General features: G+C 37.5%; 1 protein-coding gene, 1 non-coding gene and 1 pseudogene across 7 annotated transcripts in view; 2 read left to right on the top strand and 1 right to left on the bottom strand.

The window, feature by feature from the left end:
- LOC139440591 (lysine-specific demethylase 6A-like) overlaps nucleotides 1-27670 on the top strand; it is a 252814-nt gene that overhangs the window by 124496 nt on the left and 100648 nt on the right. The window lies entirely within an intron of this gene.
- On the bottom strand, nucleotides 13699-16539 carry LOC139440572 (serine/threonine-protein phosphatase 2A 56 kDa regulatory subunit alpha isoform pseudogene; annotated as a pseudogene).
- On the top strand, nucleotides 25987-26090 carry LOC139440626 (U6 spliceosomal RNA). The gene has a single exon (XR_011650820.1). It is a non-coding gene; the product is annotated as a U6 spliceosomal RNA (small nuclear RNA).

Raw genomic sequence — 27670 nt, 5'->3', positions numbered from 1 at the left:
ACTGACACTGAAGTGAACATTGTTAACATCATTGCCAAGAAAGAAGATTTTTAAAACACAAAAAACAAAAAATTAAAACAGTCCAGTGGACAGGATTATAAAATTGACTTCATGAAATAATAGGATAAAGATATTCTCAAAAACCATAATTGAATTGACTGTACATTCCTGATAAAATGTATACTAAGTTTTTAAATTTTTCATTTGCTCCCTATAATTACATTGTGACTGATATTACATTGCTTTTCTAATTTTTTGCAGAATTGTATGTGTCTAGTATGTTTCACTGGATAGTAATAATAGTATGCTATTCAAGCATTATTTCCATTCAGATATATGCAGGGTCCTATCTGGTTTTAAAAAGCATGCATATGAAGCTATTAGAGTAGTGAATTTCAGCCTTTTTCATCATAGCACATATAAACTTACTATAAAATTCTGCACCTTAGTTAACAATGTTACATTTATTGCCATACTGACAAAAAAATAGGTATAATTTAGATTCATTTGCATCAGAAGACTTTTTTCTTGGCTGTTTGTATTATTTGATTTGACAATCTAAAGAAAAAGAGGTCACTACCCCTGACTAAATAGTCAAGTACTACATGCTTTAAAAATTCTTACAGCACTCTGCTTAAAAATATAAGTAGATTAGACTCATGTCAGATTCACGAGGCTCAGAAATGGTCTGTTGTCCAAAAGTGAATTAATGGAAATATTTAAGAAAATAATTTTGCCATGATTTGTGTGGTTGAGTTGGTTGAGGATCATGCTGCAAAATTGAAGGTCACTCACTGGTCAGATTCCTGGTTGGGGCACTTGTATGGGATGAGGCTTTTGTCCTTGGTAACAGTGTCTATAACAGACAACCGATTGATGTCTACCTTCCACATCAGTATTTTTTTCCCTCTCTTTCTTCCTCCCTTCCATTGCCTCTAAAAATGAATAAAATCTTTAAAAACCACAATAATTGCAAATATTTTGAAATCCATTGAGTACATTGCATTTTCATGGTTACAATTACAATACTGATCACCTTTACATGGTTTTAAAATCATCTCATAAATAGTAAGGGTTCAAGCATAACATCTTTACTCTGTTTCTCTTTAATAAACTACACATCAGAACAGTCAAATTGCTTTCAAAAGAAGATATTCTATATAGAAATATTCCAGTTAATAAATCATAATGGGAAGTAGTATGCAACCCTAAGAGCAAAGGAATGATAATCATTGAGTGTATATATCATATGAGGGGGACATAATCATGAATTAGTTACCTGCTAATCAAAAGACACATCATCATTTACAATTATTTCTTGCAAAAAAGTGAACCAGAAATCAACCCTAATAGTTTCTTCCAACTGGTTTCAACTGTAATAAAACTTGCAGGATAAACAGTGCAGGATAAAAACATAGCTTGTATAGAACATTTTTAAAAATGTATTTTTAAGATGGGGAGTGAAAATAGTGGTAGACATAGAAATGATTGGCTCCCTTGCACAACCAGAAGGATGAGAACCAGCTTAAAAACAAGAACATCAAGATAACCAAAGTACATGGACGTAACCTAAAGTGGGGGAATGCAAGAGGGTAGCCAACCATTCAGGGCTGAGGGGAAGATAGGGGAGAAAAATTGGGACAACTGTAAAAGTGTGAATAATAAAATACACTTTTAAAAAATTGGTGGTGGAAAGGCAAAGGTATCTTATTAAAAGTCAGTTTTAAATGAGACATGACCAGATTGAGTGTCTGGATCTTGTTTAGGTCTTCAGCAAATCAAGCATAAAGAGTCAACTAAGAGAAAATGGTGTTCATTTTTGATGCACAATGGAGTTTAAAGTAAATGTTGTCACTTTTAAAGGGCAGCCTACTTAGGTATTAGAAAACAGAAGTATGTATCTTATTAGATGTTATTTGAAAGGATAGTTATTCCCTTTCAGAGTTGTGTTAGGGGTAGGTAAAATTTTTTAGTGGAAATAATCTGTCACTCTGTGTGACAGGTCAAGTTAACCCCATCTCTAGTAGTAGTTGTTGATACAAACTGATGAGAAAAGTAATTCACTTCTGAGGTCCCTTTTAAAACTTATTTCTTTCATCTAACCATAAGAAAAATACATACAAAACCCAAATGAGAGATACTTTTAAACATATCTAAAATGTATAAAACTCATATTAAGTTCATCACAAATAGGAATATATTTGAAAGTCTCATTGTCCAGAAGTAAGATAAGTATTGAGATGGCCAAAAAGTCTATGTGTTTTTTTCCATAAATTAAAACATACTTTTTCAGTTTCACCAATAAGATTTTTCATTGGGATATTGTGAGTATGACAGCTGACTATTGTGTGGTAGAATGTTGATTGTTCTCAGTTGATGTCTTGATTTGGTTGCTATCAAATTCATCTGGTCTACCTCACTGTGGAGCATCGTTCATTGAGAAATCTCCAGCAAGAAACTTTAAAAACCACTTTTGACACATTTGATCAGTCACAGCACCTTCTCCATAAACTGTACACATTTTTTTTGTGGCTGTTTTCAGTTGCAGGTTTACCATTCTTGAAGTAATAAACCACAAAATGCCAAAATTATTGCTTATTTTTTCAGTCTTCATTATTAAAATGGCTGTATAAAAAACTCACTAATTTTGATGTTTTCTTAAATGGGTGCTAATATGTCTGGAATAAATTTAGAGGTAATTTAGCACTACTAGAGCCATCGTACAGAAACACACAAACTTTTTGTCCAAACCATTATAATGTGATGTCTCAGAACAGTAAAAAGACATTAGAAAATAGAGACGTTGGATACAGTATGGACTTCAGTAATTATTATCGTTTATCCATATTGGTTAATTTGTTGTCATAAGTATGCCATTCTAATGTGATATGTCAAAACTAAGGGAAAATTTCATAGCTATATTTTAACTAGTATGTTTACATTTTTCTATAAGTGAGAAACAGATATCCTAAGATTAAAATTTAATTGACAAGATACAATAGAAAATATTTCTGATTAAAAAATAATGGAGTTTATTGGCAGCATATACACCCAACAAGAAATATGAAGTCTGTCATGCACAAGATTAACAATATTGATCATGAATTTGAATCTTGCTTTCAAATATTCCCAAAAAAGTAATAACTGATGGAAAATAAGTTTTTTATCATTTTTTCATTCTTTTTCTACTTTTTATCTCTTATTTTTATTAAGTACTTAGAATTTTATTTTTGTTCAAGTACAGTTTTCTGCCTTTTCCCCAAAAACCCTCCCCCGCACCTGAGCCATCCCCACCTGCCCCACTTGTTTTTATCCATGTGGCCCTTGTAGTTGTTCCTGTAAATCCTTCATTCTTTTCCCCCAGTATCCCCTCCCCTTGCTTCTCCAGCTACTGTCAATTTGTTCTTAATTTCAAAGTCTTTGGTTATTTTTTGCTTGCTTATTGGTTTTGTTGATTAGGTTCCAGTTAAAGGTGAGATCATATGGTATTTGTCTTTCACTGCCTGGCTTATTTCACTTAGCATAATGTTCTCCAGTTCCATGGATGCTGTTGCAAAGGGTAGGAGCTCCTCCTTTCTTTCTGCTGCATAGAATTCCACTGTGTAAATGTACCACAGTTTTTGATCCATTCATTGACTGATGGGCACTTGGGTTGCTTCCAGCACTTGGCTATTGTAAATTGTGCTGCTATGAACATTGGGGTGCACAGGTTCTTTTGGATGGGTGTTTCAGGGTTCTTAGGGTATAACCCCAGCATTGGAATTGCTGGGTCAAAAGACAGTTCCATTTTTAGTTTTCTGAGGAGATTCCATACTGTTTTCCATAGTAGTTGCACCAGTCTGCATTCCCACCAACAGTGCCCTAACGTTCCCTTTGCTCCATAAGATCTCCAATACTTGTTTATTCCTTTATTTATGATTGCCATTCTGACCAGTGTGAAGTGGTATTTCTTTCTGGTTTTAATTTTCATCTCTGATGATTAGCAATACTGAGTATCTTTTCATATGTCTCTGGACCCTCTGTATGTCCTCCTTGTGTCTATTCGAATCCTTTCCCCATTTTTTAATTGGGTTGCTTATCTTAGTTGAGTGTAGTCGTGTGAGTTCTTTATATATTTTCTAGGTGAACCTCTACTCTGAGGTATCATTGACAAATAGGTTTTCCCATATGGTTGGTTCCATTTTCAATTTAATGCCTTTTCTTTTTTTAAGCAATGAAGAAAAAAGCACCTCCTGCTTTGTCAAATATTAATTGACAGTAGAGACTTTGGTTAATTTCTGGGCACTCGGTCATGTTCCATTGGTCTATGTGCCTGTTTTTATGCCAGTACCAGGCTCTTTTGATTACAGTGGTCTTATAGTATAGTTTCATAACAGGTTTGTGATCTCTCCTACTTTGCTCTTCTTTCTCAAAATTACTACAACTATTTGGAGTCATTTGTGGTTCCATAAAAGTTTGTGAAGTGTTTATTCTATATCTGTGAAATATATCATTGGTCCTTTAATGTGTATTGCATTGAATCAATAAAGTACTTTGATACTTTGGGTATTATGCACATTTTGATGATGTTAATTCTTGGAATCCATGAACATGGTACCTACTTCCATTTGTGTCTTCCTTAATTTTCTTTCTTCAGTGTTGTGTAGTTTTCTGAGTAAAGGTGTTTATCTCTTTGGTTAGTTTTATTCCTAGGTATTTTATTTTTCTTGTTGCTCTATCAAATGGGATCTTTTTTCTTGATTTCTGTTTCTGCAGTTTCGTTGTTGGTATACAGGAATGCCTTTGATTTCTGAGTATTGATTTTATATCCAGCTGTTGTGCCAAATTCATTTATTAGGTCAAGTAGTGTTTTGGTGGGGTCTGTAGGATTTTCCATGTATACCATCATGTCATCTGCAAACAATGACAGTTTTGTTTCCTCCTTTCCAATTTGGATGCCTTTTATTTCCTTTTCTTGTCTGATTGCTGAGGCTAGGACTTCCAGTACTATGTTGAATAGGAGTGGTAAGAGAGGGCATCCTTGTCTTGTTCCTGACCTTAGTGGGAAAGCTTTTAGTTTTTTCCCATTGAGTTTGATGTTGGCTGTAGGTCTCTCATACATGGCCTTTATTATGTTGAGGAATTCTCACTCTACTCCCACTTTGCTGAGTGTTTTTATCAGGAATGGGTGCTGTACCTTATCAAATGCTTTTCCCGCATCTGTTGATATGATCATGTGATTTATGTCTTTGCTGTTTTTTATGTGATGTATTATGTTTATTGATCTGTGAATATTGTACCATTGTTGCGTCCCTGGCATGAATCCCAGTTTGTCATGGTGTATGATCTTTTTAATGTATTGCTGGATGGGGTTTGCCAATATTTTGTTGAGGATTTTAGTGTCTGTGTTCATCAGTGATAATGGCCTGAAGTTTTCTTCTTTTGTTATATTTTTATCTGCTTTTGGGATTAGGAAGCTGCTGGCATCATGAAAAGAGCTGGGTGTCTTCCCTTTTCTTGTATTTTTTGCAATAATCTGTGAAGGATGGGGGTTAGCTCTTCCTTAATGCTCTGTAGAATGCTCCTGTGAAACCATCCAATCCAGTACCTTTTGTGTGTTGGGAGTTTATTGATTACTGCTTCATTTTCATTGGCTGTTACTGGTCTGTTCCAACTTTCTACTTCCTTGTCAGTTCACTTTTGGAAGATATATTTTTCTACCGATTTGTCCTTTTAACCTAGGTTTTCAATTTTCTTGGCATGTAGTTTTTCACACTAATTTCTTACAATCCTTTTTTTTTTCCTGTGGTGTCAGTTGCAATCTTTCCTGTTTCATTTCTGATTGTGTTTATTTTCGTCCTTCCTCTCTTTTTTGCTGATGAATATGCTTTAACTCTTATTCATTTATGTATCTTTTATAAGAGTCAGTTCCTGGATTTATTGTCCATTTGTTCCTGTCCATTTGCTTGGAATATTTGTTTTCAGCGGTTCGTCTTCCATCTGTGTAGGTCTTTTGTTCTCAGGTGGGTTTATTGTGGGCAGGACATGTGTGTGTCCTTATTTCTCATCCATTCATCTGTTCTGTGTCTTGTGATTGGACCACTTAATCCACTTACATTTAAGATTATTATTAATAGGTATTTTCTCATTGCTATTCTTTCTTAACTGTGTTCCTCTCTCACTCTTTTCTTTCTCCTTTTCTTAAAGCAGACCCTTGCAGAGTTTAATTAGGTGGAGGTGTATTCTTTCAAGCTTATTTTGTCTCAGAAACACCTTATTTGGCATTCTGTTACCATTGAGAGCTACTAGAATAATCTTGGTTGCAGGACTCTATTTTTCATTGCTTGGAATAATAATTGCCATTTTTTTCTGGCTTGGATATTTCCATTAAGAAGTCAGCTGCTAGCCTTATTGGGAGTCCTTTGTATGTTACTTCCTGTTTCTCCCTTGTTGCCTTTAAGATTCTTTCTTTGTCTTGCAATTTTGCCATTTTAATTATGATGTGTCTTGAAGTGCTCCTCTTCCCATTCCTCTTGTTTGGGACTCTCTTTGTTTCCTGGATTTGTGTGACTTTTTCTCTCATCCAGTTAGGGAAATTTTCCATCTTTACTTTTTCAAACAGGTTTTCTTTCCCTTGCTCCTCCTCTTCTCCTTCTGGCTTAACTATAATAGAGGTATTATCATGTTTAATGTTGTCTTGCAGCTCCCATACCACCTGTTTGTTCTTTCTCTTTTCCTTCTCTTGCTCTTTCTGGGTGTTTTTTTCTACCTTGTCCTGCAGCTTCCTTATTCGACCCTCTGCTTCATCCAGCTCACTTGTAATTTGTTTGTGTGTTTTTACTTCTGAGATTTTACTGTTCATTTCATCCTGGATTTTGTTTATAGTTTCTGTTTCCTTTTTCATACTGTTGTATTTCTAGCCCAGTTCCTTGTAGTTTTCTGTGAGTTCCTTGAGCAACTTTGTACAACCATTATTTTGAATTCTATATCTGATAATTTGGTTACTTCCATTTCATTTAGCTCTTCTAGTGGGAAGTGTTGTATTTATTTTGATTGCATGTTCTTTTTTTGTCTCCACATTTTGACTCTTTTTGTTTGTTTCTGTGCTTCCTGATGTATTCCTTTGCTAGCTGTCTTTGTAGGTTGAACTTCTATGGTAGGAATTCTCTTGGGTTTAGTAGTGTGGTCTCTTTGATCCTTGCCTAGACCCTCTAGGTTTGCCCTTTCTTTTGTTTGTGTGGGCTCTCTTGTTTTCCTTGGGGTTTTATCTTTTGGTGGTTCCTTTGTTGGTGGTTTTTCTCCTATAGCAAGTATACTGATGTTCACAGCTCCGACCTATTGTATGTGATCAATGGCAGGGGATAGGCAAAATGGATTTAGACAGTGGGTGAAAGTACCATCAAATAACAAATCCAGCCAAGATGGAGGCGTAGGTAGATACACTGTGCCTCCTCTCACAACCAAAAGAAGGACAACAACAAATTTAAAAACAAAAAACAACCAGAACTGACAGAAAATCGAACTGTTTGGAAGTCCGACAACCAAGGAGATAAAGAAGAAACATTCATCTAGACCATTGGAGGGCCAGAGACAGGTAGCCGGGGTGGAGAGCACTTGCGGCAAGGCTGCAGATGGCAGACCCTGCGGCCCCACATTCGCGCATAGATAAACTGGAAGAAACAACGGGGGAGTGAAGCAGAGTGCAGAACCCAGAGCTCCAGTGCGGGGACATAAAGCCTCAAACCTCTGATTCAACATACCTGTGGGGGTTAAAGCAGCACCAGGAGAAACTCCCAGCCTACACAAGAGAGTTCACTGGAGAGATCCACAGGGGCCTAGAGTGTGCACAAGCCTACCCACTTGGGAATCAGAAAGTACCCAATCAAGAGTAGTGTGTTATTGGTACACAAGGGAAGTGGAAAAAGGAAAATTAAAATACAATAAAGAGAGAATAAGAAAACCAGTCAAATAATGCAATTGAACAGAAATAAATGAGAAAAACTAAATAAAATGTAGACAAATAAGAAAAACACTAATAAAATAAAAGTGAAAATTATGAAAAAAAATAATGCAAATAAACAATACTATGCCAGCTCTGTGTGATAGCAAAGTGATACTTGTCTCAGTTTCTCAGTTTTGTGGCTTAACCCCATACTCCCCCTTTGGATCTGTCTCTGGACCCTTTGTAACTGCAGGTCTTACTGTTTCACTTGGAGGAAGAAGAAAAGGGGGAAAAGAGAAGCATCCTGTTGGCTTTAAACCTGTTCAACAAGTTCTCCTGGTCTTCCAGATGCCATAGGAAGGGAGGCTGGGCTTCCATTAACTCCCTTCCAGTATTTTTGAGGGAATGGGGATCGGGTCTTGGCCACAATATTCATAGTTGCCCAGTCTGTGGTCCAGGTCCTCTGTGAGCTGCCAGGCTCAAATAAGCCACTCAGAGCCTGGGAGTGCCACTGGAGTCAAACTCGGGCCTTTGGTGTCACTCAGTCATTCATTCTCGGGTCATGCAGTACTAGATAAGCTCCGGCACAAAGTTCCACTTAGCCACTCAGTCTGTGACCACACAAATCTCAAGTCACATGAGATCACTGCTGCTCCAGAGTTCTTTACAAAGCATTTGCTCTCCGTTCTTAACAAGCACAGGGCTTTTCCTACAGCCCAACTCCTCCCTTCTCCAGGTAACCCAATTGGCAACCCAGTTTCTCAGTTCTAGGGCCCATAGTCCCAGCAGATGAATACTGTCTCTATGTGTTTCCTATTTTGTCTCTATCCCACTCAGTGACTTCCAACATTCAGGTCCCTCAAGGTGTTGGTTTGCTCTCACTGCCTAGTAGGGGAGGGAGCTGGTGATGTAACTCTCCTCCCAAGTATCTTGTGGCAGGAGCCAGGCTGGGGCCACAGAGGCCTGGGTCCCTGTGCAGATCCCAGGGACTTAACGTCCCAGCACAATCTCCTCACTGTCTGTTTTGCAATGTCTTCTGAAATTTTTGGTCTCCAAACTTCATGTAGATAGGCTCCGGTTCCATTGGGTGTTCATTCTTTTCCTCATATAATCAGGTAGGTGTTCCAGCTGAGCACAGGTTGATCTGGGCTCTGTTCTCGCCTCCCTCACCACCACCTTCAGGTTTCATTTTTTTCATCTTAAGTAATATAACATGAATGCGTTGCAGTAGCTCTCTCTTTAAAGCATTGATAATGAGAATATATGGGGTGTTTATAGCATAGAAATATGTAAAATGAAATAATGTTAGCAGAAATAAGAAGGGGAATTAGGATTACCCCAAAAATGATAGTTTACGGTATACTTGGAACTATATAACTAGAGTTCTTAGCTCTTAAGTTTTTTAAGAATGTATATTTTAAACATTTTAAATATAAACAATTTTATATATAAATGTATAAGCTATAAAGACAAATACCTTGTAATTAAAGGGATATGCAAGCATACTTTCTAAAAAGAATACTCCTACATATATGCACAATTGACACCATAACAATACATGATGTTAAAACTGACATATTTCATGATGGAGAAGAATCTTTTATCATTGGTATCTCCAACACTTCTTACTCAATAATTAAATAACCTGCCTGACCCAAAAATTTTATGTTGAGCAGGGCACAATACATATTTGTTTACTCTAAATGACAGTATTATCAATCACCCTTTGAATTGAATTGGACATAGGACACTGCTAACAGTAGAATGCCACAGTTTTTCTTAGCAGTGTCCTATGACTTAGACACACATAATATTCTTAAAGGTAGGAAACCTTCTGTCCCATGAAATACAGAGACTACAAATTACATTAAGTACATTTTCAGAAAACTTAGAGTAAGGTAGCTAAAAAGAAATTCCTGTATACGTGAAAGTCATCACAGGTATGAACTACAGATGAAAAGTCAAAAAAACTAATTTTGAACTAAATGAAAGACAACCCTCAATTTATGGGATATCACCTTTTTCTTTATTGAAGAAATTGGAGAAAATTAGCCTAAAGGAAGCAGAAATAAGGAATTAAGAAAGTTCAGAAATCAATGAGATTAAAAACAAATAGGAATAAAATTGAAACTCATTCATTAAAAATAACTTTCAAAATAGATTATTGGCTCAAGTACTTGAGCCAATCGCAGCCAACTAAGAGAAAGAGGATGTAACTACCATTACAAAGAATGGAAGTGCGATTGTTACTTGTATTGGTGAGAATATTCCAGAGAAACAGAACCAATAGGGAGATTGTACACATACGTATAATTGTGTGCCTGAGGTCATATATAAGAAATTCTCCTCATGTAACTATGGAGACCAAGAATGCCATGTTATGCCCCGAAATAAGCTGGAGAAACATTAAAATCTAAAGACAGCTCAACTTTGTAGTCAGTAAAGTTGTCTGTTTGCCTTTCTTTTTTTGTACTTGGGTCCTTGGATTTTTTGAGGCCAGTCACATTGGTGCAGATTCTTTACTCACTATATTCAGATGCAAATCTTTTTCAAAAATACCCTTGCAAATACACCCGGAAATGATGCTCCACCACCTATGTAGAAACCTCATTCTAGTCACATCAAAACAAAACACTAACCATAATATCATGGTTAACTAACAACACAGACATTACCAGTAAACTATGGGTATGTCTTTACTGTATGCCCACAAAGGTGATAACATAGGTAAAGTGGATTAATTACTTCAAACACACATTAGCCATCAAAAGTGTCGCAAGTAGAATTAGGCAGAGTAGTCTTTTTGCAAAGAAAATGAGATACTACAAGCATACCGCACTTATTCTTTGCTTTATTGTACTTTGCTCATCCTGGGTTTTTCACATTGAAGGTTTGTTGGAAACCTGTGTTAAGCAATTGTACATGAGCCATTTTTCTAACAGCACTTGCTCAGTTCATGCCCCTGCCACATTTTTCATATTCTCATGTCATTTCACCTTTTTCTTATTATATTATAGTGACTTGGGATCATGATCTTTGAGGTTAATATTGTAATTGTTTTGAGGCCACACAACTGCATTCAAGCATTAGGAAAACTCATATCTTTTCTTTTAAATGAAAACCTAGAAAAAATCAAGCTAAATCAAGAGGGAGGCATGTTGAAAGCCAAGACTACCCTAAAACTAGTCGTTTTGCACAAAATTAGTTAGACAAGCTGTGAATGCTAAGAAAAAGGTTTTGAAAGAAATGAAGAGTGCTATTGCAGTGAAGACTGCAATGACAGGAAAGTGAAAGACTCAGTGCTGCACAGGAGGCTCCAGTGGTCTGCAGAGAAGATCCAAGAGCCTCAACATTGCATGAAGCCAAAGCTTACTGCACTCAAAGTCCTGTCTCTCTTCACTTCTGTGAAGGCTGACAGTGGTGAGCAAGCTGCACGAGAAAAGCTTGAAGCTAGCAGAGGTTGGCTCAAGAGGAAAATAACCAAGATCAGAGCTGATTTAAATGACATGGAGACTAAAAGAACAATTTTAAGGGTCGATAAATCCAGAAGCTGGTTCTTTTAAAAAAGGAAATTAACAAGCGTTTAAGCAGACTTTTCATGAGTAAAAAGACATATGGCCCAAGAAATCAAAATCAGAAGGGAAGAGGAGAGGTTACACTGATACCACAGAAATAGAAAGTAGTGTAACAAATTACTATGAACAACTGTATGCCAAAAAAATTTGAAAACCTGAATAGTATGGACAAATTTCTAGAAATGTGTAGTCTTCCAAAACTGAATGAAGAAGAAGCAGAAAGACTGAACAGAGAGAGAACAGCTGGTGAAATTGAAGCAGTAATCAAAAAACTCTTGGCATACAAAAGTCTTAGACTGGATGCTTTCCCTGGAGAATTTTACAAAACATTTAAGGAAGAGGTAAACCCTGTCCACCACAGATTATTTCAGAATAATCCCAGAAGATGGAAGACTCCCAAACACTTCTATGAAACCAGTATCATCCTAATCCCCAAACCAGGTAAATACACAACTAAGAAAGAAAATGACAGGCCAATAACACTGATGAATAGAAACACTAAAGTCCTCAACCAAATATTGGCACACTGGATCCAGAAATACGTTAAAAAGATCATACCCCATGATCAAGTGGTTTTCATCCCAGGGATGCAAGGATGGTACAATATTTGAAAATCATTAAACTTAATACATCACATAAACAAAATGAAAGACAAAATTCCCGTGATCATATCAATAGATGCAGAAAAGCATTTGATAAGGTACAGCACCCATTTATGATAACAACACTCAGTGAAGTGGGATCATATGTCAACATAATAAAGTCCACATATGAGAAAAGAACAGCCAACATCATATTACGTAGGCAAACCAACAAGCTTTCCCACTAAGATCAGGAACAAGACAAGGATGTCCACTTTCAACACTTCTATGCAAGATAGTATTGGAATTCCTTGCCACAGCAATCAGACAAGACAAAGAAATAAAAGGCATCCAAACTGGAAAGGAGGAAGGAAAACCGTCATTGTTTGCATCAGACGTTATGGTGTACATAGAAAATCCTATAGACTCCACCAAAAAACTACCTGATCTAATAAATATATTTGGCGAAACAGGGATACAAAGTCAATATTCAAAAATAGAAGTCATACTGGTACATCCACAATGAACTATCAGAAAGACAAATTGGGAAGGAACTTCCCTTTTCTATAGCAACAAGAAAAATATAGTACCTAGGAATAAATCTAACCAAGAAAGTAAAACATCTGTGTCAAGAAAGTCCACAACACTGAAGAAGGAAATTAAGGAAAACACAAACAAATGGAAGCATATACCCTGTGCATGGATTGGAAGAATTAACATCATCAAAGTGTCCATACTACCCAAGGGAATTTATCAATTCATATTTAACAATCCCTGTTAAAATATGAATAACATTGTATAGGTATAGAAGGAACATTTCAAAAGTGTGTATGCAACCATAAACAACTGAATAGCCACAGCAATTTTGAGAAAGTATAAGTAGTAGAGATCACAATACCTCACATGAAACTATTACAAAGCCACATTAATCAAAACAGTATGGGATTGGGGTAGGAACAGATACATAGACAAATGGAACAGAACACAGATCCCAGAAATGAACCCGTCTTTATGGTCAATTAATATTAAACAAAGGGTGAAAAACAAAAAGTACAAATAGCCTCCCAAGAAATGGAACTCAATAACATACAACATACACAAAGATAAAGTCAAGATGGAATACAAAAATATATAAGTCACAACACCACAAAAGTTCTACAGGAGAACCTAGGCAGGAAAATCTCAGGTATTTCCATACATCAATATTTGCACTAATAGGACCCATAGAGAAAGGGACTGAAAGGAAAGAGTAAACAAATGGGAACTCATCCAAATGAAAAGCTTCTGCATCGCCAAAGAAAACATCAACAAAGTGAATAGGGAACAAACTATATGGGAAAATATATTTGTAAATGATACCTCAGGGTAGATCTCTAAAATACATAAAGGAACTCCTATAAGACTCCATCACACGAAGACAAACAACCCTATTTAAAAATGGACAAAGCAGGTGAACATATGCTTCTTCCAGGAGAACATCCAGAGGTCCCAGAGGCATATGAAAGGATGCTCAGCATCACTAGCCCCAAGAGAGATGGAAATGAAAACCACAATGACTTACCACTTCACTCCGTTCCATTAGGGTTTCCAGCACTTTGTATGTAGACCAGAACTGAAAACCTTAATGGTCAGATTCCATTGTTCCATGGATTTTGTAAAAACTGCCAATCATTATTGACAGAATTTTATCAATGTTCTCCTCAAATGAAGAATGTACTGAGCAACCTGAAAATGAGAACTGGATACACACTTGGATATTTGCTTTAAAAGTGCTCTTAAATTTTGTTTTGAACTGTGTTAAGTGACACCTAAGATTTCTTCAGTTTATCCTAAAAACATCACCGTTTTCTGACTTCATGTTTTTGCTCTAAATTTCAATAATCCTCTGATCACTAGTTCTGTTAGTGTTGTATCCTTCTCCAGGACCGCACAGTAGCCTAGCTGAGCATAAAACAAAACTAATCTTTTCACAGTATGCATAGGAATAAGGACCTTCATTAGAAATTGTTCATTTTCTGTTTTCAGTGGCAACTCAAAGCCATTAATAATAGTTCCTAATATTTGCAGGAGTTCAGCAACACCATTGAAATGTTCTGTTTCATAGGTAAAATTGCTTGAAATGTTGTTAATTTTTTCTATGATGAATGTTCTTAATCTAGGCAATTTCCAATAAATTTAAGGCAGAACCGTCTTCAGGCAGTCACATTTTCTGGAAGCTTGTTTATCAAAAAGATCCAGGAGCTTTTGTATAAATTTATAATCAGTGTACCACTTTACAGTGCTAGGCTGGAAATTAGGGCTCTCAAAAAATCTAAAGAGGGGGAGAACCAAGATGGCGGTGCAGGTGGACACACTGCGCCTCCTTGCACAACCAGAACTGACAGAAAATCGAACAGCAAAGAAGTCTAACACCAAGTAAATAAAAAATAAATATTCATCCAGACTAGTAGGAGGGGCGGAGAGGACTCGCGTGGCTGTGGCGGGACTGAGACCGGCAGAGTGTGGGACGAACAAGGCAGGCAGTCTGACCACTAGCAGACCCTGCAGCCCCACATTCGCGCAGATAAACCAAGACAGCCAGACTCAGAGTGTCGGAGAATGGGGCAGGCAGAGCACAGGTAGCACCCCGTGGCCCCACATTCACGCACAGATAAAGTGGGACCAACGGCGGGGAGCGAAGCAGACCACTCAACCCAGGGCTCCAGCCCAGGGACATAAAGCCTCAAATCTCTGATTGAAAACGCCGGTGGGGGTTGGGGCGGCAGCAGGAGAGACTCCCAGCCTCACAGGAGAGGTCGTTGCAGAGACCCACAGGGGCCTAGAGTGTGCACGAGCCCACCCACTTGGGAACCAGCACCGGAGGGGCCCAGTTTGATTGTGGGAAGCAGAGGGAGTGGCTGAAACCCGGTGGAGAGTGGAGCGGGCGCCATTGCTCCCTCTCGGCCCCTCCCCCACATACAGCGTCACAGGGCAGCAACCAGCGTTACCCCGCCCCAGTGAACACCTAAGGCTCCATCCCTTAAAGTAACAGACACACCAAGACAAAAAGAAAAAAATGGCCCAAATGACAGAACACTTCAAAGCTCCAGAAAAAATACAACTAAGCAAGGAAGAGATAGCCATCCTATCAGATGCACAGTTCAAAACACTGGTAATCAGGATGCTCACAGAATTGGTTGAATGTGGTCGCAAATTAGATGAAAAGATGAAGGCTATGCTAAGAGAAACACAGGAAAATGTACAGGGAACCATTAGTGATGGGAAGGAAACTGGGACTCAAATCAACGCTGTGGACCAGAAGGAAGAAAGAAACATCCAACCAGAAAAGAAAGAAGAAACAAGAATTCGGAAAAATGGGGAGATGCTTAGGAACCTCCAGGACTTCTTGAAACGTTCCAACATCCGAATTATATGGGTGCCAGAAAGAGAAGAGGAAAAACAAAAAATTGAAAACTTACTTGAACAAATAATGAAGGAGAACTTCCCTCATCTGGCAAAGGAAATAGACTTCCGGGAAGTCCAGGAAGCTCAGAGAGTCCCAAAGAATTTGGGCCCAAGGAGGAACACACCAAGGCACATCATCATTACATTACCCAAGATTAAACGCAAGGACCTACATACAAGATTACTGTATCCAGCAAAGCTATCATTTAAAATGGAAGGGAAGATAAAGTGCTTCTCAGATAAGGTCAAGTTAAAGGAGTTCATCATCACCAAGTCCTTATTATATGAAATGATAAAGGGAGTTACCTAAGAAAAAGAAGATCAAAAATAGGAACAGTAAAAATGACAGCAAACTCACAGTTATTAACAACCACATCTAAAACAAAAACAAAATCGAACTAAGCAAACAACTAGAACAGGAACAGAACCACAGAAATGGAGCTCACATGGAGGGTTATCAACAGGGGTGTGGGAGGAGGAGGGGGGGGGGAAGGTACCGAGAATAAGAAGCATAAATGATAGGTGGAAAATAGACAGGGGGAGGGTAAGAATAGTGTAGGAAATGTAGAAGCCAAAGAACTTATAAGTATGACCAATGGACATGAATTATAGGGGGAATGTGGGAGGGAGGGGATGGGCAGGATGCAGTTGAGTGAAGGGGCGGAAATGGGACAACTGTAATAGCATAATCAATAAATATATCAAAAAAACAAAAAAGAAATATTGAAAGAAAAAACAATCTAAAGAATTCATAAACCAATTGTATGTGAAGCCACAAACCCTCAAGCATGGGTTCATCCTCTTCTGTATCAAAATCTGGATTATCACTTAGATGAAGAATATGGAAGAAATTAGCACTGATCATTTTTACAATATCAGAATATGCTGATTCAACAATTACACCAGAATTAGCTGAAATATTGTCAACCAGTTCATTCAGTGCTGCTCTTTTAATTTCTTTGTTCTTGAAGTCTGAAACAGAGTCCATGAAATCAAACAGTATGCAACACTGTTGCATACTTCTGCCATTTGAAGTGGTATCTACTGAGACTCGCTCTCTGTGGGGTCTGCTGTGGGGTTGGCAGTTGAGGGACACCAGTGGTGACAAAAGGGGAGGCTGAGGTATCTGGCATCAAGGCAAGCAGAAGCCACTGTGCCTTCTAATGTTTTACATGCATGCTGATGCCCACCCCTCTTTCTCCCTCCCTTCCCCTTTCTTTAAAAATAAATAAAACCTTTAAGAAATAGAACTTAAAAAAAAAATAAAGCCCTGGCCTGTGTGGCTCACTAGATTGAGTGCCAGCCTACAAAGTGAAAGGTTGCCAGCTCAGTTCCTGGTCAGAGCACATGCCTGAATTGTGGGCAGATCCATGGTTGGAGGCGTGTTGATAGGTGGCCAATTGATTTTCCTTCCCTCTCTTCCCCTTCCCCTCTCTGTAAAAATAAATAAAATCTTTAAAAAATATCTTATAAATGCACACTGATATGACATCTGTCACATATAATCTTTCAAAATTGTATGGAATATAGTTAAAGACAAGTAAGCAGTCTTACTTGTCTTAGAGTAAGAGCCATTGTACAGGAAAAACTTTGTGGCTAACCCGGTAGTTATTACAATATTTTTAACTATAGTTCCCAGGCTGTAGCATACATCCCCAAAACTGTTTTTAACTACTAATTTGTGCTTTTTCATCCCTTTCTCAACCCCTAAACTCCCTTGTCACTTGAAAGCAAGTCTGTCTTGTATATCTATAAGTATGTTTCAATTTTGTTTATTTTCTCTTTAGATTACACATATAGGTGAAATTGTATGGCATTTGTCTCTCTGATTGACTTGTTTCACAGAACATAATACCCTATACGTAAGATCTTACTCTTTCTGTGGATGAGTAATGTTCTATTGTGTAAATGTACCAAAACTTTTTTATCCATTTGTCTATTGATGAACACTTTCTTTTTGCATTTATCTATATGATCACATGATTTTTATCCTTTATTTTGTTAATGTAGCGTATTCATTAATTGATTTGGAGCTATTGAATGAAACTTGTATCCCAGGAATAAATCTCACTTGATCATGATTTTGATCTTTTTAATGTATTATTGAATGTGGTTTGCTAACATTTTGTTGAGGATTTTTGTATTGTGATCATTAAGGAATTGGATGTAATCTTTTTTTTCTTTGTAGTTTCTTCATCTGCTTTTGCAATCAGGACAGGGCTGGACTGCTAAAATCACCTTTTGAATTTTTTGGAATGGAGATCACGCACATGCTAGATCTTTCTTGAGTGTTTGCTAAAATTCACCTGGGAGAATTGCTTCTCTGCATATTGGATAATATCGAGTGTAGTATCTGATCTTACCAGCTTAAAATTCGCCTGTAAAGTCATCTGATCCAGAACTTTTGTTGGCTTAAGGTCTTTTTATTATTGTTTCAATTTCATTTTCATGATCAGTTTGTTCAGTCTCAGAAGATTGTATATTTATAGGAATTTATGTATCTCTTCCAAATTGTTCAGTTTGTTTCCATATAATTGTTTGTACTATGTCCTTTAAATATTTCGTATTTCTGTGGTGTTCTTTGTGAAATGTTTATGAATATTTCTTATCTTTTTGGAGAACTACCTCTTTTATTGATTTTTTTTGTACTGCATTTCTAGACTTGTTTAGTTTTGCTCTAGTACATTATACTTACTTTTTACTCACTATGACCAGTAATTGTTCTCTTTATAGTTTCTTTAGGTATAAGTTTAGATCATTTAAGATTATTCTTGTTTCTTGAGATTCACTTGTAATGCTGTAATTTTTCATCTTAGAATTGCTTTTGCCAGATTCTATAGATAGTGGTTTTTTGTGTTTTCATTTTTATTCATGTCATGGTTTTTTTAACTTTTTGTTCCTTTTCAGTGTTAACCCATTTATTGTTTAGTGACATGTTATTTAGCATATATGCATTTGTGTTTTTAAGTGTTATTCTTAACTGATATGTGTTCATACCATTGTATTTGGAGAGGATGCTTAATACAGTTTCAAACTTTTAAAAATTTCTTGAGCAATGGCTGGTGTTGTTCAGTGGATTGAGCACTGGCAGGCAAACCAAAGGTTGCTGGTTCAGTTCCCATTCAGGGCACATGCTTGGATTTCGGGCCAGATCCCCAGTTGAGTCTGCCTGAGAGGCAATCACACATTGATGTTTCGTTCTCTTTCTCCCTCTTTTCTCCTGTCTAAATATAAATAAATAAAATATTTAAAAAATAAAAATTTAATGATTTTTCTTTTGTGTACTAACATGTTTTCTATTTTAGAAAATGTTTCGTGTGCCCTTAAAAAGAATATATATTCTGCTGCATTTATGGCCTTTATTACATTTAGGTATGTTCCTTCTAATCCCACATTGCTGAGAGTTTTTATCATAATTGGGTGCTGGATTTTATCAAATGCTTTTTCTGCATCTAATGATAAGATCAGGTCGATTTTATCGTTCATTTTTTTATGTGGTAAATCACATTTATAAATTTATGAATGTTGTACCAATCTTGAATTCATGTAATAAATTCCTTGATCATGGTATATGATCTTTTTGATACATTGCTATGTTTTATTTCCTAATATTTTGTTGAGCGTTTTAGCATCTATGTTTTCAGGAATGTTGGCCTACAATTTGGAATCAGGGTAATGCTGGCCTTGTAAATTGAGTTTGGGAGCCTTTATCCTCTTGAATTTTAAGAAATGGATTGAGAAGGAGAGGTGTCCATTCTTCTCAACGTTTGATGATAATCTCCTGCAAAGCCATCTGCTCCAGGGCTTTTGTTTTGGGAGAATTTTTGATTACTGTTCAGTTTCACTGGGGTGTAATCTGCCTATTCAGATTCTCTGATTGTGCCTGATACCGTTTTGGAAGATTATTTGTTTCTAGGAATTTATACATTTCATTCAGTTTGTCCAGTTTGTTAGCATATTGTTGTCATAATATTGGTGTCAGTTGTTACTTCTCTTTCATTTCTGTTTGGACCTGTTGTCTTTGTTTCTTGATGAGACTGGTTAAAGGTTTTTCAAACTTATTTATCCTTTCAAGGCACCCACTCTTGGATTCATTGATTGTATCATTTTTTTTAGACTATTTTTTTAATTTCTTTTGTGATCTTTTTCATTTCCTTCCTTCTGAACACTTGAGGCTGTTGTTCTTTTTCAGTTTCCTTTAAGTGTGAAGTTAGATTGTTTATTTTAGCTTTCTCATTATTTGAGATAGGCCTAAAATGCTATGAGTTTCCCTCAGGATTGCTTTCCCAGTGTCCCACAGATTTTGGATTGTTGTGTCCTCATTTTCATTTGTTTCAAGGTATTTTTTCATTTTTTTGTTAATCTTGTTGTTGACCCTTCATTGTTTAATGCGTTATTTAGCTTCCATGTATTTCCGTGTTTTCCAGTGTTCTTGTGGTTGATTTCTAGTTTCATAGAATTGTGGTCAGAGAAGATGCTTGATATCTTTTCAAGCTTCTTATATTTATTAAAACTTGTTTTGTGTCCTAGCATGTGGTCTATCCTAGAAAACATTCCACATGCGCTTGAAAAGTATATATATTCTATTGCTTTGTGGTGAAATGCTCTGAAGATGTCAATTAAGTGCATTTGATCTAGTGTGTCATTTGTGGCTGCTGTCTCCCTGTTGATTTTCTGCCTGGAAGATCTGTCCATTGAAATCAGTGAGGTATTAAAATGCCCCACTATGACTGTTTCTGCCTATCTTTCTTCTTTGAGTCCTTCAGGATTAGCTTTACATATTTGGGTGCTCCTATGTTGAGTGCATAATTGTTTAATAGGGTGTGTATGTCTCTTTCAGTTTATCTTGTTAGGGACTCTCTGTATTTCATAGACTTATGTGGCTTTTTACTTCATCAGGTTAGGGAAGTTTTCAGTCATTATTTTTTAAATAGGCTATATCCCTTGCTTTTTCTCTCCTCTTCTGTTACCCACATAATGTTTCACTTAATGTTATCTGAGTGGTTCTTCAAACTATCTTCATTTAATTTATTTACTTATTAATTTATTGGCTGATCTGATTCAATTTTTCTGCTAATTTGTCCTCCACATTGCTGATTTGATCCTCTGCCTCATCTAACCTACTGCTGAAATTTTCTACTGTATTCTTCATTTCAGAATTGTATTCATTTCTGATGGTATCTTTTTTAACTGTTTGTCTAATTTCCTTGAATATCCTGATATCGATTATTTTGAATTATGCATTTGGTAGGTTGCTTGCCTTTGTTTCATTTAGGTTTGTTGGGGGGTTTTTTCTGGCATTTTGTCCTTGGGTTTTTTCCCCCCACTTAAGATGTTTCTTAGTCATCATATTTTGTCTGCCCCTCTGTTTTCATTTCTGTGTATTAGATCTGCTGTTGCTTGTTCTTCACATGGTACCACTGTGTAATAGTGTTGTATGGCCTGTCTATAGATGGAGTTGACTATTAGACTGCCTGACTGCGATGATCACTTCGACCACAGTATATGAATTTCTCTATGAAAAATTTGCCTGACTTCATGAAACTGTACTCACCCCATCAACTTCTGTCCTGACTTGACCTTCCTTTTAACTATGATGCTTGTTAAGTTCATTGTGTTGTGTTTTAATGTTCCCTCAAGTTAGCAACCACATATGTTGGTTTGGATAATCCTTGTGTGTGATTTCCATGCTGGTCATTGTCAAAGGCTGTGACTGGCCCTAGTCTACCTGTTAGGAAATACAGGGTGATGTATGTTTGGTAGTTGCCTGTTCTATGCTGGAGGTATAAGGGAGGGCCAAGATGGACACTGAGGTTAGCTCCCACCAGTATCATGCCATGAAGCAGTCAGTAGAAGACCCAAGGCACATTGAGTCCCACTGCCACATATGGGCTGCCCCTGAAGCTTGAAACTCAAAAGTTAGAATTAGTTCTTCCTGTCACCACCCAGCCAATAAGCAGATATGAGAATTGAATTTTTGTGGGCACTTGATTGAAATAACAGATCTGAGAAGATGGCAATTTATATTCCCTAAAACCCATCTTAATCTCTCACTACAAAATGCCCTTTTTATAAGGAGAAGCAAAGGTAGATAAGGAATTTGGGGGAAAAGGTTAATCAGATAAGTGCAGAACTACAGTGATTTTCATAGTATTTCCCTATCTGTTGATCGACGGTTCTTCATCTGCATCGAAGAAATTTCTTCTGTAGAATACAGTGGCTCAGATACCTTGATATCAAGGGTATCTGAGCCACTGTATTCTACAGAAGAAATTTCTCCTGATACCTTGCAGACCACCCGGGACACAAAGATTGAACTGCATGTCCGCATACTGGAGGCATGTAGGTCATGCATTACAGTTCCTGGAATGATAGCTTTCCCCATACATTAGTCAGTTAAGCCTACAACTAAACCTACAATCTTTTAACTCTTAAATTCCCTATCATTCCCCATTGTTAGTTTTTAATTACCTTATTTCTATAAGATTAGTTACATAGGGAAATAATCATTTTACTATAGAATATACATCCTTCCACACATAACAAACCATGATTAGGTAATTTGATGTGACTAAAGGCATAAGACATGTAAATGATGTTGTTACAATTTATCTAAAATGGTTTTTCATACAAAGAGATGTGTAAAACACTTTGGTAAATATACCCAAATATTTTCATCTCATTTGAAAGTAACAAGTTTTCTGTAATGTGAGGTTAAACAAGAAGCAGTGAAAAAAATATGTCATTGTTTTTGAAACATGATTTTCAAGTCTTCTTGAGGTTCAGCAGTCCATTGTTCCTCTGTTGTTTTCTTTACTCTGCTGTGATGGGTCAAAGGTTTTATTTCTGCCAACTTCACAGACAGGATGGTGAGGAGTATGTCCCAAGGTCCTGTCCACTTTTCTTCTAGTTGGCTTTCTGGTGATGATGTCATCCAAGTCTTGAGTAGCACCTTATCTGCAGGCTCTAAGGAATGTCACCATACCTGTTGGGGAGTGGTTATTACTAACAAGCAAGGTGTTTAATTACAGCTAAGTTAAGACTTAAAAATACAATTTATCTGTCTATTATATACATATCTCCCTCTTCTTGGTCTGTTATATACATATCTCCCACTCTAATCATAGCCTGAAATGGTTGCCTATACACAATTATATAGGGACTCAACTGAATCCCACTTCAAGGAGCCACCCTTATCCTGAGCAGGGAAATAGGAAACCTCCTGATGGGGATGACTTAACACAGGTTGGCCATATTTTTCTTTAACATGTGATTTTTCTGCTCTGCCTTCTTAGCAAACTGAGATCTCTAAACCAGGTAGAGTACCTGATTTTCTAAAAATTCACAAACTTTCTGTGTGACTTCTAAAAGAAAAGTAGGTCCATTATTGCTCTGGATGCTGCTGGATAGGCCAGAAATTGTTTCCCTCAGTAAGCCTTTCACTACCTCTGGGGATTCCTCAGTTCTGGTAGGATAGACTGCTACCCATCCTGTAAAGGTATCAACAAAAACAAGCAAATATTTCCACCATCAGACCCTCAGTATCTGGGTAAAGTTAATTTCCAAGTCCTCAGATGGGCACTGTCCTGTTACCGTGTCCTTTCTTCTGATGGACATCTGTCTTGGGTTGTTTTTCTAGCACATAAACACATCTAGCTATTGTTTTCCATATAGCTTTAGAAATTCTGGGACCTGTTATCCCAGTTTTAATGAAGGTGGTTAAAGAATCTTTTCTGTAGTGAGAGGCCTTATGCAAATGCTTCTTGACTGTCTCTAATAAATTTCAGGAATTGTAACTCCTTTCTTCTTTTTTTTTTCCTTCATCTACTATCAGGGTGTTCTTTTTTAAAGAAAATTTTATTAATTGTGCTACTATAATTTTCCCGCTTTTTTTCCTATTGACCCTTCCACCTGATACCCACCTTCCCCCCAGCAATAACCCCTCAGTTCATCTCAATCTATTTTGTACCTACAAGTTACGCTTCTTTATACCTGTATCTTTCCCTGCATCCTCCCCTTTCCTTCTCTCCACTGACAACCTTCCATGTGATCTCCATATCTATTATTCTGTTCCTGTTTTTGTTGTTTGCTTAGTTTGTTTGGTTTTGGTTTTGGTTTTGATTTTAGATTTAGTTACAGTTGTGAGTTTGTTGTCATTTTATGTTCATAGTTTTTGTTCTTGTTTTTGTTGGTTTTTTTTTTTTTTACATAATTCCCTTTAACATTTCATATAACAATGGCTTGGTGATGATGAACTCCTTTAGTTTTACCTTGTCTGGGAAGCACTTTATCTGCCTTTCCATTCTAAGTGAACCTTTGGTAGATAAAGTAATGTAGGTCGTAGGCCATTGATTTTCATCACTTTGAAAACTTCTTGCCAATCTATTCTAGCCTGCAAAGTTTTTTGAGAAATTGGCTGATAGTCTTAGGAGAACTCTTTTGTAGGTAACTCTCAGCTTTTCTATTTTTGCTTTTAAGATTCTCTCTTTATCTTTAATCTTTGGCATTTTAATGATGATGTGTCTTGGCATCGTCCTCTTTGGGTCCAACTTATTTGGGACTCTAGGCTTTCTGGACTTTATGTTTATTTCCTTCAGGAAATTAGAGAAGTTTTCTTTCATTGTTTTTTCAAATAAGTTTTCAATTTGTTACTTTTCTCCTTCTGGCACCCCTATGATTAGAATGTTGGTACATTTGTAGATGTCCCTTAGGGACCTTATATTATTCTCTCTCTCTCTGTTTTTTTTTTTCATTTTTCTTTTTGTTGTTCTGGTTGAATGCTTATTTCTTGCTTAGTTCCAAATTGTTTGAATCCCAGCTTCCTTACCATTACTGATGGTTCCCTGTAGATTTTACTTTATTACAGTTAGCGTAGCCTTCATTTCTTCCTTTATATTGTTACCGTAGTCAATGAGTTCTTTGAGCTTCCTGATAACAAGTGCTTTGAACACTGCATCTGATTGGTTGGCTATCTCCATTTCATTTTGTTCTTTCATTTGATCATATTTTTTTGTCTCCTCATTTGGCAACCTCCGTGTTTGTTTCTATGTATTAGGTAGAGCTGCTTTGACTCCCTATCTTAGTTATGTGGCCTATTGAAGAAAAGGCATCTATAAATTCTATGGGACAGAACCTTAGATGATTACCATAGAGAAGCAACAAGCTTCACCACATTGTGGCTCTGTGTGGGAAGAGTGCTTTAAGAAGGGATGATGCCACTGTCTGGCCTTGGGAGGTTTTCCTTCATATGCTCCCCATATGTGACTGTTGCCCTTCAAGTTGTTGCCAGATGGTAAATCCCAGACGGGATGGGTTTGTGTACATTGTAAGTCCACGGAGACCTTTTAAACAGTCTCCTGAAAATCTGGTGGTTTCTTTCCCCACTGCAACCCCCACTGGTTTATATAACCAGAAGTTATAGGGAGTTGTCTTCCTTAGTCTGGAACCCTGGGCTGTGCTGTCTCATGTGGGGCTGGGATTCCTCACTCCCAAGGTATCCCTCCTGATTTCTGTCCACCACACATGAATGTGGACCTTCTATCCCCCACTCTTGTTGCTTCTCCATTCCACACCACATCTCTGTGCCTCTCCTCCACTTCTACCTGTCTGGATGAATGACACTTCATCAAATCTTTAGTTGTTAGACTTTCACACAGCTCAGCTTTCCACTGGCCAGGGCATTACTTATTTTGAGATCTAACTATAATTCTTTTTATGGTTGCATGAGGAGGTAAAGCATGTCTTACCTACTCTTCCATTTTGTGTGGAAGTCCCAGGGCTTTGTTTATCACATCTTCAGCTCTCAGCTTTTTCTAAGTGTGCAGACAAATATTCAGGTTCAGAATGTGACAAGTCTAGAACAGGTACCAAAGACATTATAAAGATTCTTTTGGCAGCCTCTTTCACTGCTCAGTCAGCTAGATTGTTTCCTTTAGCCACTTCAATTTCCTTTTTCTGGTGTGCCAGACAGTACATAACTGCTACCTGTAAAATTGCTGGTACATGCTTCATCTTTTTATTGGAGGTTAATAGTACTCTTGTTTTCTGGAATTGAACTGTGAGATTGCCAAATTAAAAAAATCTTAATCTCTTACCTTAAATGTCTTAATGCATTCACTCTTATTTTGTGTGACAATCCTAGTGCCCTTCTCAGTGCAATCAGCTCAGCTTTCTAAGCAAGGGTTCCCGGCAGCAAGGCCTTAGCATCTACTATTCCTTCAAGACTCACAACTGCATACCCAGTCTTTCTGTTACCTTTGTCTATGTAACTGCTCCCATCTACATATAGAGTCCAGTCTGCCTCTTCTGGAGAATGACCCTGTAAATCAGTTCTGCTAGAATAAACTTCATTGATTACCTCAGCATGATCGTGCATTTGTGCAGCTGAGATAGGCTCTGGGACAAGAGAGGCACGACTTAACTTAGAGGTTTGATGAAGATGTTGGGATTGTCAAGAAGGGCTTGGGTGATCTTTTCGGCAGCACATATAGTAAAATTGGACCAACACAGAGATTAGCGTGGCTTCTGTGCAGGCAAGACATACAAATTCATGAAGCATTCTATATTTAACAGAAAGAGGATGAGGGGTTTGTACCTGTCCATTCTTCCATCAGTGAGCCACAAATTCCCTTTTTGCTCCAGCAGGCTCAGTGCTTGGTGGTGTGCACAAATGGTGATGAGCTGTCCCAAGGAAAATTTTTACCTCCCTGTAAGAGCTCACAGGTGGCTGTCCCAGCTCTCAAACAGTCTGGCCACCCCTTTGCAGTATGATTTAGTTTCATTGACAAGTAAGCAGTGGGTTGTGAAATGTCATTAAGCATTTGGGTGGCAACTATTAGGACAATACCCTGCCTTTTGTGAACATATAAGTGAAAGGACTTTAGAAGATTTGGAAGCCCCAAGTGCAGTGCAAAAGCAGGTTGCACCTTCAAGGAACAAAAGCCTGGCTACACTCTGATCCTTTCAGAGCTTCATACACTAATTGACCCATGAACCCAAATGTAACAGTTGCCTACAACTTCCCATGAATCCTCCTTAATGTTTCCTGTTATTGGGAACTCTCATTTGAATTATGGTTTCTTTTCTTTTTCCAATAAGACTGATTTTGTGATATATCCAAGAAAACTTAACTGCTTCTGGACAACTCTGGGACTTCTCTACTGGTACTTTGTAGGCACAAGATGCCAGATGGTGCACAGTAGCTATAGAATTCCTTAAACATGGTTGAAATGATGTCCCAGTAAATAGAGGTGGCTACATATTGTAACAGAGTCCCTTCAGTGGCTGTTTGGCCCTTCTTCTGTCTTCTGTTAATAAGGACAGTGCATACTAGTTGGGAAGGATTCATGCCAATTTCTCCCTTTAATGTCTGGTGTCTTTATGTCACGTACACTTTGGGAGATAAAAGTCATATTCACCTTTCTCATATTTTCAGGGGCTTGTGGATCCAAATCAGTATATTTCTATAGGCTGGTAGACTCTTTCAAGAAATTCACAGGAGCCTTCTGTGGGCTTTTGTTCTACCACCTGCACCATATTCAGACTTTTCTGCTTAGGGACTCATATATTCAGTCCCTTAACGATGTACCTCTTATAATGCTCTAAGATATGAAGTTTCTCATTAGGGTCCCAGTTGGCCTCTGCTAAAGGTATTGCCTTAGTAGTGTTGGGAGTTCCCTGTAGATTTTCTTGGTGCAGTCTCCTTTGAGTGTTCTCATTGACTTTAATACCAAACTGTGCTCACCCACCATATGTACAATATTCAGTAAGTCTGGTATGCCTGCCCAACTTGGGTGGTGGGTGGCAAAATTGATGTAACTAAGTCTGTCATTTTAGTTAGATCGTCCCTGAGTCTTCCATATAACAGATATAATGTAGGAAACATAGCATGTGCCAAATAATATCAGAGGTCTAAAGCTTTGGCCTTAGTCCTACTGGAAGTGTTTTCAGGGTATATTGCCATGACCCAGCGGGGGCTTATTTTCCACCAAACCTCGTTCCATTATGGCTTCAGTATAGAGAGATCTTCTCAGGCTCACACCTTTGGCTCCTTCAGCTTTGTAAGGAAGACAATTCGTTAGGGGATGGAGCGGCTGTGGGAACCCTAACCATGCTTGCAGCAGCCATAACACCCTGATTATCCCAGTACC

Source organism: Desmodus rotundus, chromosome Y (genome assembly GCF_022682495.2).
Source record: "Desmodus rotundus isolate HL8 chromosome Y, HLdesRot8A.1, whole genome shotgun sequence".
NCBI classification, from domain to species: Eukaryota; Metazoa; Chordata; class Mammalia; order Chiroptera; family Phyllostomidae; genus Desmodus; species Desmodus rotundus.
The sequence above is the reverse complement of the archived record's forward strand: the minus strand, read 5'-3'. Positions and strand labels throughout refer to the sequence as shown.